This window comes from Lasioglossum baleicum, unplaced genomic scaffold (assembly GCF_051020765.1).
Source record: "Lasioglossum baleicum unplaced genomic scaffold, iyLasBale1 scaffold2511, whole genome shotgun sequence".
Classification (NCBI taxonomy): Eukaryota; Metazoa; Arthropoda; class Insecta; order Hymenoptera; family Halictidae; genus Lasioglossum; species Lasioglossum baleicum.
The window spans coordinates 9,474-21,404 of NW_027471570.1; the positions used below are offsets into that span (position 1 = coordinate 9,474).

An 11,931-nucleotide genomic window follows, 5' to 3' on the forward strand; every position below is an offset into this window, starting at 1 on the left:
ATCGCTTTGGTCACTTTTCATTACGTTAATTTCTTTATAAATACGTCGGATTTCGGCATAAACCGTATCAAAACAAAATTTGTCTATACTAGAGCTGTGTTCATTCATAAAACCCATTTTTGTAGGGGTCCATGCAAAATCAAGTTAAACAAACTCTTCTGATGATTTTACCACACTCGTCAAGTCTCAACTGATGCCGGGTTGTTGTATTGATTGATTTTCGGTAGGTAGCGTGCGAGACCTGCCTGAATATATCACAATTATTGAAAACAAATGACACATGTACATATTCTAAAAGAGATAACTTCAGCCATATTTGGAAAAAAGTTTAGTTACGATTCGTTAATTTTTCTCAGTTTTGTACGCCTTAGAATATGGTGGTAAATAAAGTGCATTATAGGCATTTAATGCGTTTCTTTTTCCGAATGGGCAAAAATGCCATACAAGCGGCAAATAAGATATGCGCTGTTTATGGCGAGGATGCTGTAGCCGAAAGAACTGTGCGGAAGTGGTTTGCTCGGTTTAAAGCTGGAAATTTCGACCTTGAAGATCAAGAACGCCCAGGTAGGCCGTCTACCACAGACGAAGATATGATTAGAACAGAAATCAAGAATAGCCCATGCTCAACATTCCGTCAATTAGCAGGAATGCTAAATAAATCAAAATCAACTATCCACGATCATACTGTGAAGCTTGACTATGTAAACCGTCTTAATGTATGGGTTCCGCACGATTTAACACGTTGAGTGCGGCAGACAACGGCGATCTGTGTTGGTTTGGTCTATGAAAATATTGCAACCTGTGCCCGTTAAAAAAGATCGTGTAATGACGTAGAAAGTTAACTTTTGAACTTGTTTTGGATTATTAGGTCATCCCATAAGTTCGTCCCGCGGTAATATTTACATTCTTCGTCGCATTTTATAAACTATATCGATGATTAACGTGTTTGTCAACGAAATTGGAAGAAGTTGTAGAACAAAAGGGCGACTAAATTTTTTCTCAATATTTAAAGGTTTATTCGATGTATAATTTTAACACTAGATTTACGGGACTTCAATTGTATGATATTAACAGATTTAATTAACTTATATTAAGTCTGTTAATATTGCGATAATTTTCAAATTAAACCCATCGTTTGTTTTTTAAAGAAAATATGTGGTTTCCTTTACTCTAAATTTGACGGGTAGAAATAGGTATACAAAAAACCCCCGTAAACCTAGTGTTAAATGGTAAAAGGAAAAACCGGCACGAATTTATGGGATGACCTGATATATAATAACGTTACATTTATTTTTGAACTTTCATACTGCGAATCTCACGGTTCGACGTCACCCAAATGAAAAGTACATTGTCAATTCCATGCACTATTGCCGCATAAACGAAAAGTTCACTGTCAGTTCCTAGGGACTGACGCCGGATTCAATGTGTTAACGAAGAAAAATCTGTTGGACCGAGTCTCCATTTGCGACTTGCTTTACAAGCGCAACGAGGACACGCCATTTTTGAAGCAATTAGTGACTGGAGATGAAAAATGGATAATTTATAAAAATGTTCGGCGTAAAAGGTCCTGGAGAAAGCGTGATGAACCATCTTTAGTCACCCCAAAAGCCGGTCTTCATTCGACGAAGCTAATGCTCTGTATCTGGTGGGACTGGAAAGGAATCCTATATTATGATCTTTTACCAAATAATGAAACAATAGATTCGGCAAAGTATTGCTCTCAATTAGATAAATTGAAGACATCAATTGAATAAAAACGTCCAGAAATTGCGAATCGGAAGGGCGTCGTGCTTCATCAGGACAGTGCGCGACCTCATGTGTCTTTGAGAACTCGGCAAAAATTGTTGGAGTTTGGTTGGGATGTTTTACCCCATCCACCGTATTCGCCAGACCTTGCACCTTCGGATTTCCACCTTTTCCGATCATTACAAAATTCCCTTAATGGAAAAAATTTCAACTCCTTGGTCGAGATAAAAACCCATTTGGACAATTTTTTTGCTGATAAACCTGAGAGGTTCTGGATGGACGGAATTCTCAAGCTGCATGAAAGATGAAGAAAGGTTGTGAAACAGAATGGTACCTATATAACTTAATAAATGTATACCAATATTTAAATGAGCTGCGTTTTAATTTTCCTAAAAATCGGCACGAACTTTCCGGACAACCCAATAGCTTCTAAGAGCTACACTCTTAGAAGAATCTTTCATTATCTTATTTCTGTTATGATGGGTCATTTCACACATCGTATAAAAGACTATCAACAGCTAAGGAACCTTTCCAAAAACCAAGCGATCCTATCGTTTGGAGATAACGAAATCTAACATATACCGCATGTCGCCTCTCACTCGCCACTCGTCCTACCGCGCGAAACATTTTGGCGAATGAAAGTCGTTTCTCGTCCACAAATGGTTAGCTTATGGCACTGTCTAGAAACCTGCTTCCTGAATCGATAGACTGGTTGGTCGGACTTATTGTCGTATCGGTTCCACTCACCTGGGGGGCAGAGGCAGATAATCTTGCCCCCCTACCTGGCTGGCGACTCCTGACCACGGGCTATGTAGGCGACGATGAATTTGCTCTTCTCCCTCTTCCACCGGACTTTCGCCAACCCTTCCCGCCCTGCGATCTTCCTCGTCATGGTCGTCCTACGCGTTGAGCGGCAGCGTCGGGCGCTGTGGGGTGACCATCCCTGGTGACAGCGGTTGCGTCTTCTCCTGGGCGCGGGATGCTCATCTGGGCGAGAGGTGTTGGTTACCCCTGGACGAACTCCCACTGAAGGTCCGTTTCCTTCACGCCTCCCTAGTGGTCGGGGGACTGGTCCTTTTCTCGGACCGCGGTGTCACGGTTTGGGCGCGACGAAGCTGCATTCTAGCAGCGGGTGCAGATGGTCTGACCGAAGCGTCGGTGGCCACGGAAAGTGCCTCGTCCAGCCTTTTGCCCACTCTCCGAGAGACCCTGGTGTCCTTGGCGTGGCTGGAGACGACTGGGTATCTCTGACGCCCCATGGTTCTCGGGGTGGGGGCGGATGGTGGCTATATGTAGTTGTTGGCACGTCACACAGAAAGATAAGCCAAGGCACGCCACAGACCTTGATTTCATCTTAACTGACAACATCTGTTAAACATATGACTCAAGAAATTATCCGGTCTATCATCATCCAGCAGCTCCAGAATGACAAATAACAAACTCATCACAACTAATTAACATCCTCGAAGTCCAATCCCTATCGCAAAACCGTAAACATATAAAAGAACAGCAAAGATCAGCACAGATAATCTTAGCCTCAGCACAGTTCCGAGCTTATATACTAAATTGTAATCCTTGTTAATAAATTCTATTTCACTCTTTACAAGCTTACTTCGTAGTGTCCTGGCTATTGATGGTTGCCGGAGGAAGATCATGGCCGCAGACATAATCGGCCCGCTGCTGGTTGAGGTGACTGTCATCGTCGTCACTGACGCCGTTGTCGTGGCGGTGGAGACGGTCGCGTCGCTCGGTGATGTTATTGCCGATGTAACATCTTCCGATACCTATAGGACGCCTCCCGATAATGTGATACCTTCCGATACCTATAGAACACCTTTCAATAACCACGATAAGACAAACTCCCAACAGGAAACAACCCAGACAGACAACAAACTTTATCTACGATTAATCATCTCTACTACCAAATATTGAAACATATATAAAGACCGAAGAAGATCAATAAAGCAGTAGAAAGATATACCTCAAATATAGCTTGTCCAGTCTCTACATCGCTCTTTACTTTACGTGAATTATTAACTACGTCTAGATAAATTAACTATGGTTAAAAATCTAAGAACCTATTTTCTTATATTGCGAATATTTATATATTATATTTATATAATATAATAATATATAATATAATATAATATAATAATATAATAATATATTTTATAATAAATATTATTATATATTTATATATTCTACTCTGAATGAATATACGTTGACGCTATCAAATACATATTGCGAAACTTTCGCGATACAATTATCACTATTCTATTGCCACGAGCATTTCCCCGTGACACCGGCTAGAAGATCGTGAGGGCGGTTTCGATTGGTAGGGTTTTTCCCCGGGTGACCGCATAGCTGGTGGCAACAGTCATGTTCCGTCGTTATGGCGTCCGGGCATTACTGACCGTCCTCATGGACCTCGTCAACGGCCTTCGGGTGATGATGCCTCTTGACCCGCCGCTCTGACCAGGATGTTGGCACCTTAACCCCTTGACATACAAATTAAATACACTTGACGCGATTAAAAATTTTATTTTATTTCGCTAAGTTGAACTAGAGAATCGAAGCTGAAAAGGAATATATATTTTTAAAAATATTGGATTTTTATTGATAAGATTTATTCATAAAACGTATCTCTTGACATGGAATGGAGAGAAATACTTACCATAGTCAAAGAAGGGCCTTGAAATAAATGACAAGTCTAACTGGTCATTGAATGTTAAGGGGTTAACGTTATTTTACATTCAAAAATAAGTTGGAGAAGTAAACCTAAAATGTTAACGCGAGTTCTCTTGCACTTGTATTTTTGAACATGCTGAAAAACGAAAGATTCCTACATTTATATTTCATCGGGTTTCTCAGGACCAAAAGCACTGACTCCAGTAGGTAATCGTTCAAGAATCGATTGCATAGCAGGCATCAGATCCTGTTAAATCGAAACTGTTGAATAAATTATTTTATTTCAATTGTTCAACTAAAATTGAGTGAGATAAAACGTTAAAAAAGCACTAAGCATTAGGATATACAGAAGTTTAATACTTTTCATTAACAATAATAAGCGAGTATGTGAACGTACGAAAGTTTGAACTTTCGAAGCATCAAAGATATAATCAGATTATTTGCTCACGAGGTACAGCAAATTGGTAAATTCTCTGTACCAGCATCAGTATCTACGGATTTTGAGATATTAACTTATCGCATCTGTTAAATGACTATGATAGAGCCGATATATCGGCGCGCACCTTGTAGCGCTTTACTATTCGTATTGCGAGAGATCTCTGTCTCAAAATAAATTTATAATACGTAATAAATAATCTAATTTCATTACGAAAGGTAGAAAGGATGGCGGGCCAAATCGAAAATCACGCACAATTTGCAATAGATGCAGTAAAGGATTGCAAGGTGTGTGCATTAGTAGTCACGAATGTTAAATAAATTATTTATGTACGTTATAGTAACAAAATGTTACACATTTACAATATCTAAATATAAATATTTATGTTATTATAATGGATGCGCAAAATTATGTCACAAATATATTTATTTGTACGGATGAGATGTGCCCTGATGTTATTTTGTATGTTTCTTGTGCAATATTACTTATTCTGTTTAAAAATATATTGGAAATTTAAAGTATATACTTTGCAATAAACGGTCTATATAAAGTTATAATAAACAGATGACTTTTCCTATGTACAATTACGTTTTGAGACAGAGAACTCAATTTTTCTTCTTTTTTTCATCACTTCTGCCTTTGTTATTTATGTAATTTTCAAGGAATATAGAATCTACATGTTTATATACAAGGTGTAGCCAAATAATACACAGAGTGTATGGAAATTAACTGTCACAGTCGTTTCAACGTGAATGTGCACCTTCGTATCGATGAAGATCCGTTAAGAAAAAGCAGTTGAAAAATTGTGCTTGCGCATGATTTTCCAAACTAAATTTTTATTTATCGTATCGTATTGGAGAAACGAAATGACCTTCCGAACGACCCAATATATTATTTGTCAAATATAATGTTATCAAAAGTTTATCTAGGAAATTGTCTTAATCGTATAATTAGTTTTGTTTTCAACTATATTACACTATGATTCTGTATGTCCGGGATCTGAGTGGCACGATTGCTTTGGATAAAGAGTCGCCGTTCGGGCCCGTCAGCAGGGTTCTTGGTTCCGTTCGGTGACAACAGCCTACCTGGATCATAAATAACATGACTAAAGCTCTAAAATATACGTAAACAAAAATATACAGGACTGGACAAAAGTATTGGCACAGCATGATTGTTTCGATTCAAGTGCTTATAACTATGAAACAAATTGCTCAAGAAAAAAATTTGCTTGACACGTGTATTTATTTATTATTCTAGTTTATTATTTAATAAAAACAGTAACATAAATAAAGTGACATACGAAATAATAAAAACATGTTTATCGAACGTTGTAAGCGTGGACAAAAATATTGGCACAACTGATTAAAAGTATCTAGAAATTAAAAATTAATATTTGATTGGTCCTCCTTTCTTCATAATAATTTCCTTCGATCGTTTCAGCATTGACGTTACCAATTTTCGTGTAAAATTCGGCTTTATATTTTTCCATTCTTGCGAAAAATAGTTTTTAATTGGTTTTTATTTGTTATATCGTGTTTCCTAATTCTTCTTTCTAATTCATTCCAAACATGTTTCATGGGATTCATGTCTGGACTTTGGGGTGGTGTATATACCGTGTGAGCATTATTGTAAACGATCTAGGCAGAATGCTTAGGTTTTAATTAGAAAGGCAACATCCAGGGGCTTTTAATTGGAGGGTTCGAGAGATTTCCTTGCAAATTCCCAGTAAAACAAACCCACCGCCAGCCGCTCTTTCCTGTGCATATATTCCACAACGCCTAGCCTTCTAATAGTTTTCCCCGTCATCTAGGGCAGGGGCGGGGACCCATGCTACTAAAATTGTTCCTTCATTATCATTATCATTAACAGCAGTAAATATATCACTGGAATTATTATCAAATAATTTAATTGATTAGAGATCTACGAATGATTTAAATAATAAAACACTACTACGATGAAATTTTTCATAGTAATTCCAGTGATATATTTAATTTAATTTGAATCCTAGGCGCGAGATATATAAAGGAAAGGAGAGTTTTTGAAGAACTTGCGAGAAATTCCTCGAACCAGGAAGCCATCTGGCAATGAGACCAAGAACAACGGTCGCTATAATTCTATTAAGATTTCAAACACTCAATTGTAATTATCGTTGTAAATCTGATTTACATTTCTATTAATATAAATTGTAATATCACATTTAACAGTAAGATTTTTATAATCGCCTACAAACACGTGTATTGACACTTTTATTTCAACGGACTTCATTAAAATTATAGTAGGCATAATATTTCTAGTGTTTTCATCGTTTCAAAAAAAGAAAAAACCATTAACGTGTTTCAAAATATAAACGTAATGTATAATGTATATTTCTTTTAATATATTAATTACACTAGATAAATAAATATATTAAACGGATAAACTGTTATCTGCAATATGTTATGGATCGTTCCTAGTTAATTAGTAATAACTGTAAATTATGTAGATGTATAATATATACATAATACGTATGCAGTGTAGATGAGATACGCATGTAAATGAACGCATTACATTATCCATTGCTAATATGATATGCGTTAGAAAAAGGAACAGAGTGTTAGTACTTTGACTCACAGATATATTTCAAACATAAATTAAAAATAGAAATCAACGGAAACAAAATATACATATTAACTCCAAACAATCCTGCTTAACTCACATACTCGATTTGCTATTCTAACAGTACGGCTATGTCCTAATTATAATATACCTTGATCCCTAACACGCCTGTTTTCTACCTCCAATGGAACTGAAATGTAACCGCTTTCATGAGTGATACCAAATCCATTCACGCGTTCGCATACAACACCACGACGGTGATGACCGTTATATTCTTCTTAATAATAAATTTTACAAAGATTGAGGATATCGTTACAACTATGTACAAAAGTATCATTGATCTCTCCACTTACATTTAATCCCATTGAGAATAGAACTAATTTTCAATCTAATATGGTATTGTTATATTTTCTAAAGAGACAATTTTTCTAAGTTTCCAAAGTTGTCCTCCTAGTCGTATTTTTTTTCATTTTCAAATATGCCGCATAAATTAATATTTTATTTCGATACTATTTCGATAATCGACGAAGGAAATTAATATTCTACATCGCAACCGAAACATATTAAATCGTTAAATACCCGTTAAATATATAAATTTTAACCGCTGTTCTCCAAACTTTTCCTATATAAATTACTTACTTAATAGTCCATTATCACCAATATATATTATACTATATTATATTTATTAATATATTCCGTTCTATTCTATTTTATATATGGCTTATTTTCGCCCCCTGATACCGCTATACTCTGATCGCAACGACCTCTTCGCCATTACACCCGGTCATTTCCTAATTGGTGATTTGTTGACAAACTTACCTGAACCCAATTTCGTCGATATACCGGACAACAAGTTGTCACGCTGGCAACATATACAAAAAATTAAGGGCTGTTTTTGGAGCAGGTGGCAAAAAGAATATTTGCAGGAACTACAGACCAGAAGTAGATAGCACACTGGAGACATTACGCTAATCAAGAAAGGAACTCTCGTGACTATTAGAGAAGACAATAGTCATCCTCCTCATTGTCAGCTCGGACGAATAGTCAAGGTTCATACAGGTCAAGATAGCATTGTCGCGTTGCTTCAGTGCGAACCCAAAACGGGATTTACAAGCGTGGCATTACAAAGACTCTCACCCCTGTCACTCGAAGACAAGAAGTTATAAGTCTACATGTTCGTATATATAATTAGACTGTAAAAACTATTGTCTATTCTTAACTTTAAGCGACGATATACTTGTAGAAGCCTAGCTATAATTTCCTTTGTAATCTCGCTAGTTTATCCCATTGTAGTTATACTAACCAATTTCATAGACCTATTGTAATTGAACTCAGACGTTCAAGGCGGGCGGCATGTTAATCCTTGAAATACCGTTTCGGCGGTTTATTGCTCCTTGGAAAATCTGATAGTGCTGATCCCGCACCTCAGGTAGAACACGGTGGCACCTAGACGCTTGACCGTCATATACACCAAGTACCTGGAGTACGGGGAAATAATTATTGTTCATTTTTCTGTAATCCCTACCTTGCACCTCGAATTCGGAAAATCCATCAAATCATAAAGTACATAGCCCTACAAAGGACAGATATAAATATTGAACAGTATTGAGAGAAGACACAGTACATTAACGAATTCAAGGCATCGCATACGTATCCTCGAGGAACTATTCGCTACTAATCGTCGTCGATTAAGATCGACCTAGTGAAGACGTACACCACCAATAGGCGGCAGTAGTACCGAAAGAGTTAAGGATCACTAGTGTTTAGTATAAGTGTAATCAAGTGATGCATATAACTACCTTATTTTTAAAATAAGGTGCCTTTCTTTCATGTTAAATTTTTAACATAATTCGCCGTGATAATTATCATTTTTGAGGTTATTTTATACAAGAGGTTAATTTACAATTTCTCATAACATTGTTGGACGTAATTAAGGTAGGAAACATTTATTATACTGTTTTCAATAACATCAAATTAATAATTAAAATTTAATTATAAAATAAATACAAATTTGTTTTGTCCAATATTTTATTCATAAAATACATTAAAGTTATAAAATTATATATTATAAGAGCTTGTAATTTTATTCTTTCTTTTTTTAATTATATATGAGATTATTAAAAAATACTTAAATTCACCTTTATGTATATCTTCTGGCACGTTCATAGCACATTTAGTAAATGAAAGAGTGGCACATGAGATTTTAGCTTTAGAAATTTTGACTTTATTAGTGGAAACACCAACAGATGACTCTGTAGAAGTTGCAATTGCATTTTTGAAAGAATGTGGCATGAAATTAACAGAAGTCTCTAGGAAGGGTATTGAAGCAATATTTGAAATGTTAAGAAATATATTACATGAAGGGCAGTTAGATAAGAGGGTTCAATACATGATTGAAGTTATGTTTCAAGTTCGGAAAGATGGATTTAAGGATCATAAAGCTGTTCCAGAAGAACTTGATCTTGTGGAGGAAGAGAATCAATTTACTCATTTAATAACATTAGATGAAGCAACAGATGCTCAAGATATATTAAATGTTTTTAAGTTTGATGCAGAATAGTTTAATAACGAGGATAAGTATAAACAATTGAGTAAAGAAATATTAGGCTCAGATATAAGTGGTACGGAAAGTGATGAAGATGATGACGAAAATGAAAGTTCAGATGAAGATAGTAGTACTGCTGTAACAGAAGAAAAAGAAGATGTAATAGTAGATAATACAGAAACAAATTTGACTGCACTTAGAAGAACGATATATTTACCAATACATTCGTCACATGATTTTGAAGAGTGTGCTCATAAACTAATGAAAATGCAACTAAAACCTGGCCAGGAAACTGAACTTTGTCATATGTTTTTAAATTGTTGTGCAGAAATGAGAACATATGAAAAATTCTTTGGACTATTAGCTGGTCGGTTTTGTGCTATTAATAAAACGTATGTAACACCATTTGAGCAAATTTTTCAAGATTCATATCATACAATCCATCGTTTAGATACAAACAAATTACGTAATGTATCCAAATTCTTTGCTCATTTGTTATTTACTGATTCTATATCATGGGAAGTATTATCGTGTATAAAATTAACTGAAGAAGATACAACAAGTTCTAACAGAATATTCATTTTCATTTTTTTCAAGTTTTGCAATAAACTTTTTTACATCTATAGGTTTAGGTGAACTTACAGATGACTTGAGGGAACATTTAAAATCCCATCCAAAACCTGTTATAATGCCTACATTAGAACAAAAAATTGAAACTGCTTCAGATCCTTCACCAGATTCTTCTCTTTCTGGTTCAAGCATATCATCATCGTCGTCATCATCCTCCTCAAGCAGTTCTGATGATTCTGATTTATCTTTAGCTGAAGAATTGAAGAGGGAAAAGAAGAAATTAAATAAAGAACGAAGAAAGAAGCAAATAATGAAAGGAAACAAAAAGAAACATAAAAAAAAAAGAAAAACCCCAAAAAATGAAAAAACTCGAATAGAACAGAACAACGAAAAAAGAAAACGTTCTAGCTAATGTATTAAAGTTTGCAAAGTCTTCAAATAATAGACCAAGCATATGTAAATAATTATTAACTGTATATGTCTTCCAAAAATTATAGTTTAAAATATTATTAGATATAAGGAGACTATGGCAATTCAAGTATTCCTTCTTTGTGTAGATAATATAAATAATAACAGTATTAAAATATTTATATTTCTAAGGTATTATATTTTTGTATTTTTATAAAATAGTGTAAATAATAGTGACTAATTAAGAGTAACTAATTTTTATATGTATTATGACATTTGTACCTGAAAGATAACTAATAAATATGTTTTGCTTTTCATTGAAGTTATTGTTTTCTAATATGCATATGTACAAGATTGATATATAAACATAAGCTAAAGAAAGCTTGATAATATATATAGATATATGCACATGTCCTTAAAAAAATTTATTGTGAAAGAATAAATATTTCCTTTAGGTGTTAAAAATATATGAAAATCAATATTTAATGTAATATTTGAGAGTCCATATCTATTTTTATGTAGATAATTACAAAAATTTTTGTATTATTAAAATTTTATTCTAATATAGAATGTGTCTACCTTTCTTTATGATATTAAATTTAGAGTATAAAAGATAACTATAAATAGAAAATTTACAAATATATAGTATTAGCTTTTGTCTTATTATATGTAAAATGTATTAAATAATTTTAAATTTAAGAATAAAAGAAAATTATATTTCACATCATGGCAAACGTAATTTATAAGATTTGTTTTAGGTTAAGTGACTAATGATAAAATTTCGTATAAACGATTTCTAAGAAGTTATTTCCTACAACTGTATTTCGTTTCTTAAAATAATATAATTTTGTTCCAGGAAATGCTTTTATATACTAACTAGAGTAATAATATTTATATCTAGTACAGATATTACAATTTTGTAATAAATTTTGTGATTGTACAA

At 34.4% G+C, this 11,931-nt stretch overlaps 1 pseudogene; it reads left to right on the forward strand.

The window, feature by feature from the left end:
• The first annotated feature begins 3,399 nt into the window (after positions 1-3,399).
• On the forward strand, positions 3,400-10,992 carry LOC143221491 (pre-mRNA-splicing factor CWC22 homolog pseudogene; annotated as a pseudogene).
• The last annotated feature ends 939 nt before the right edge of the window (positions 10,993-11,931 follow it).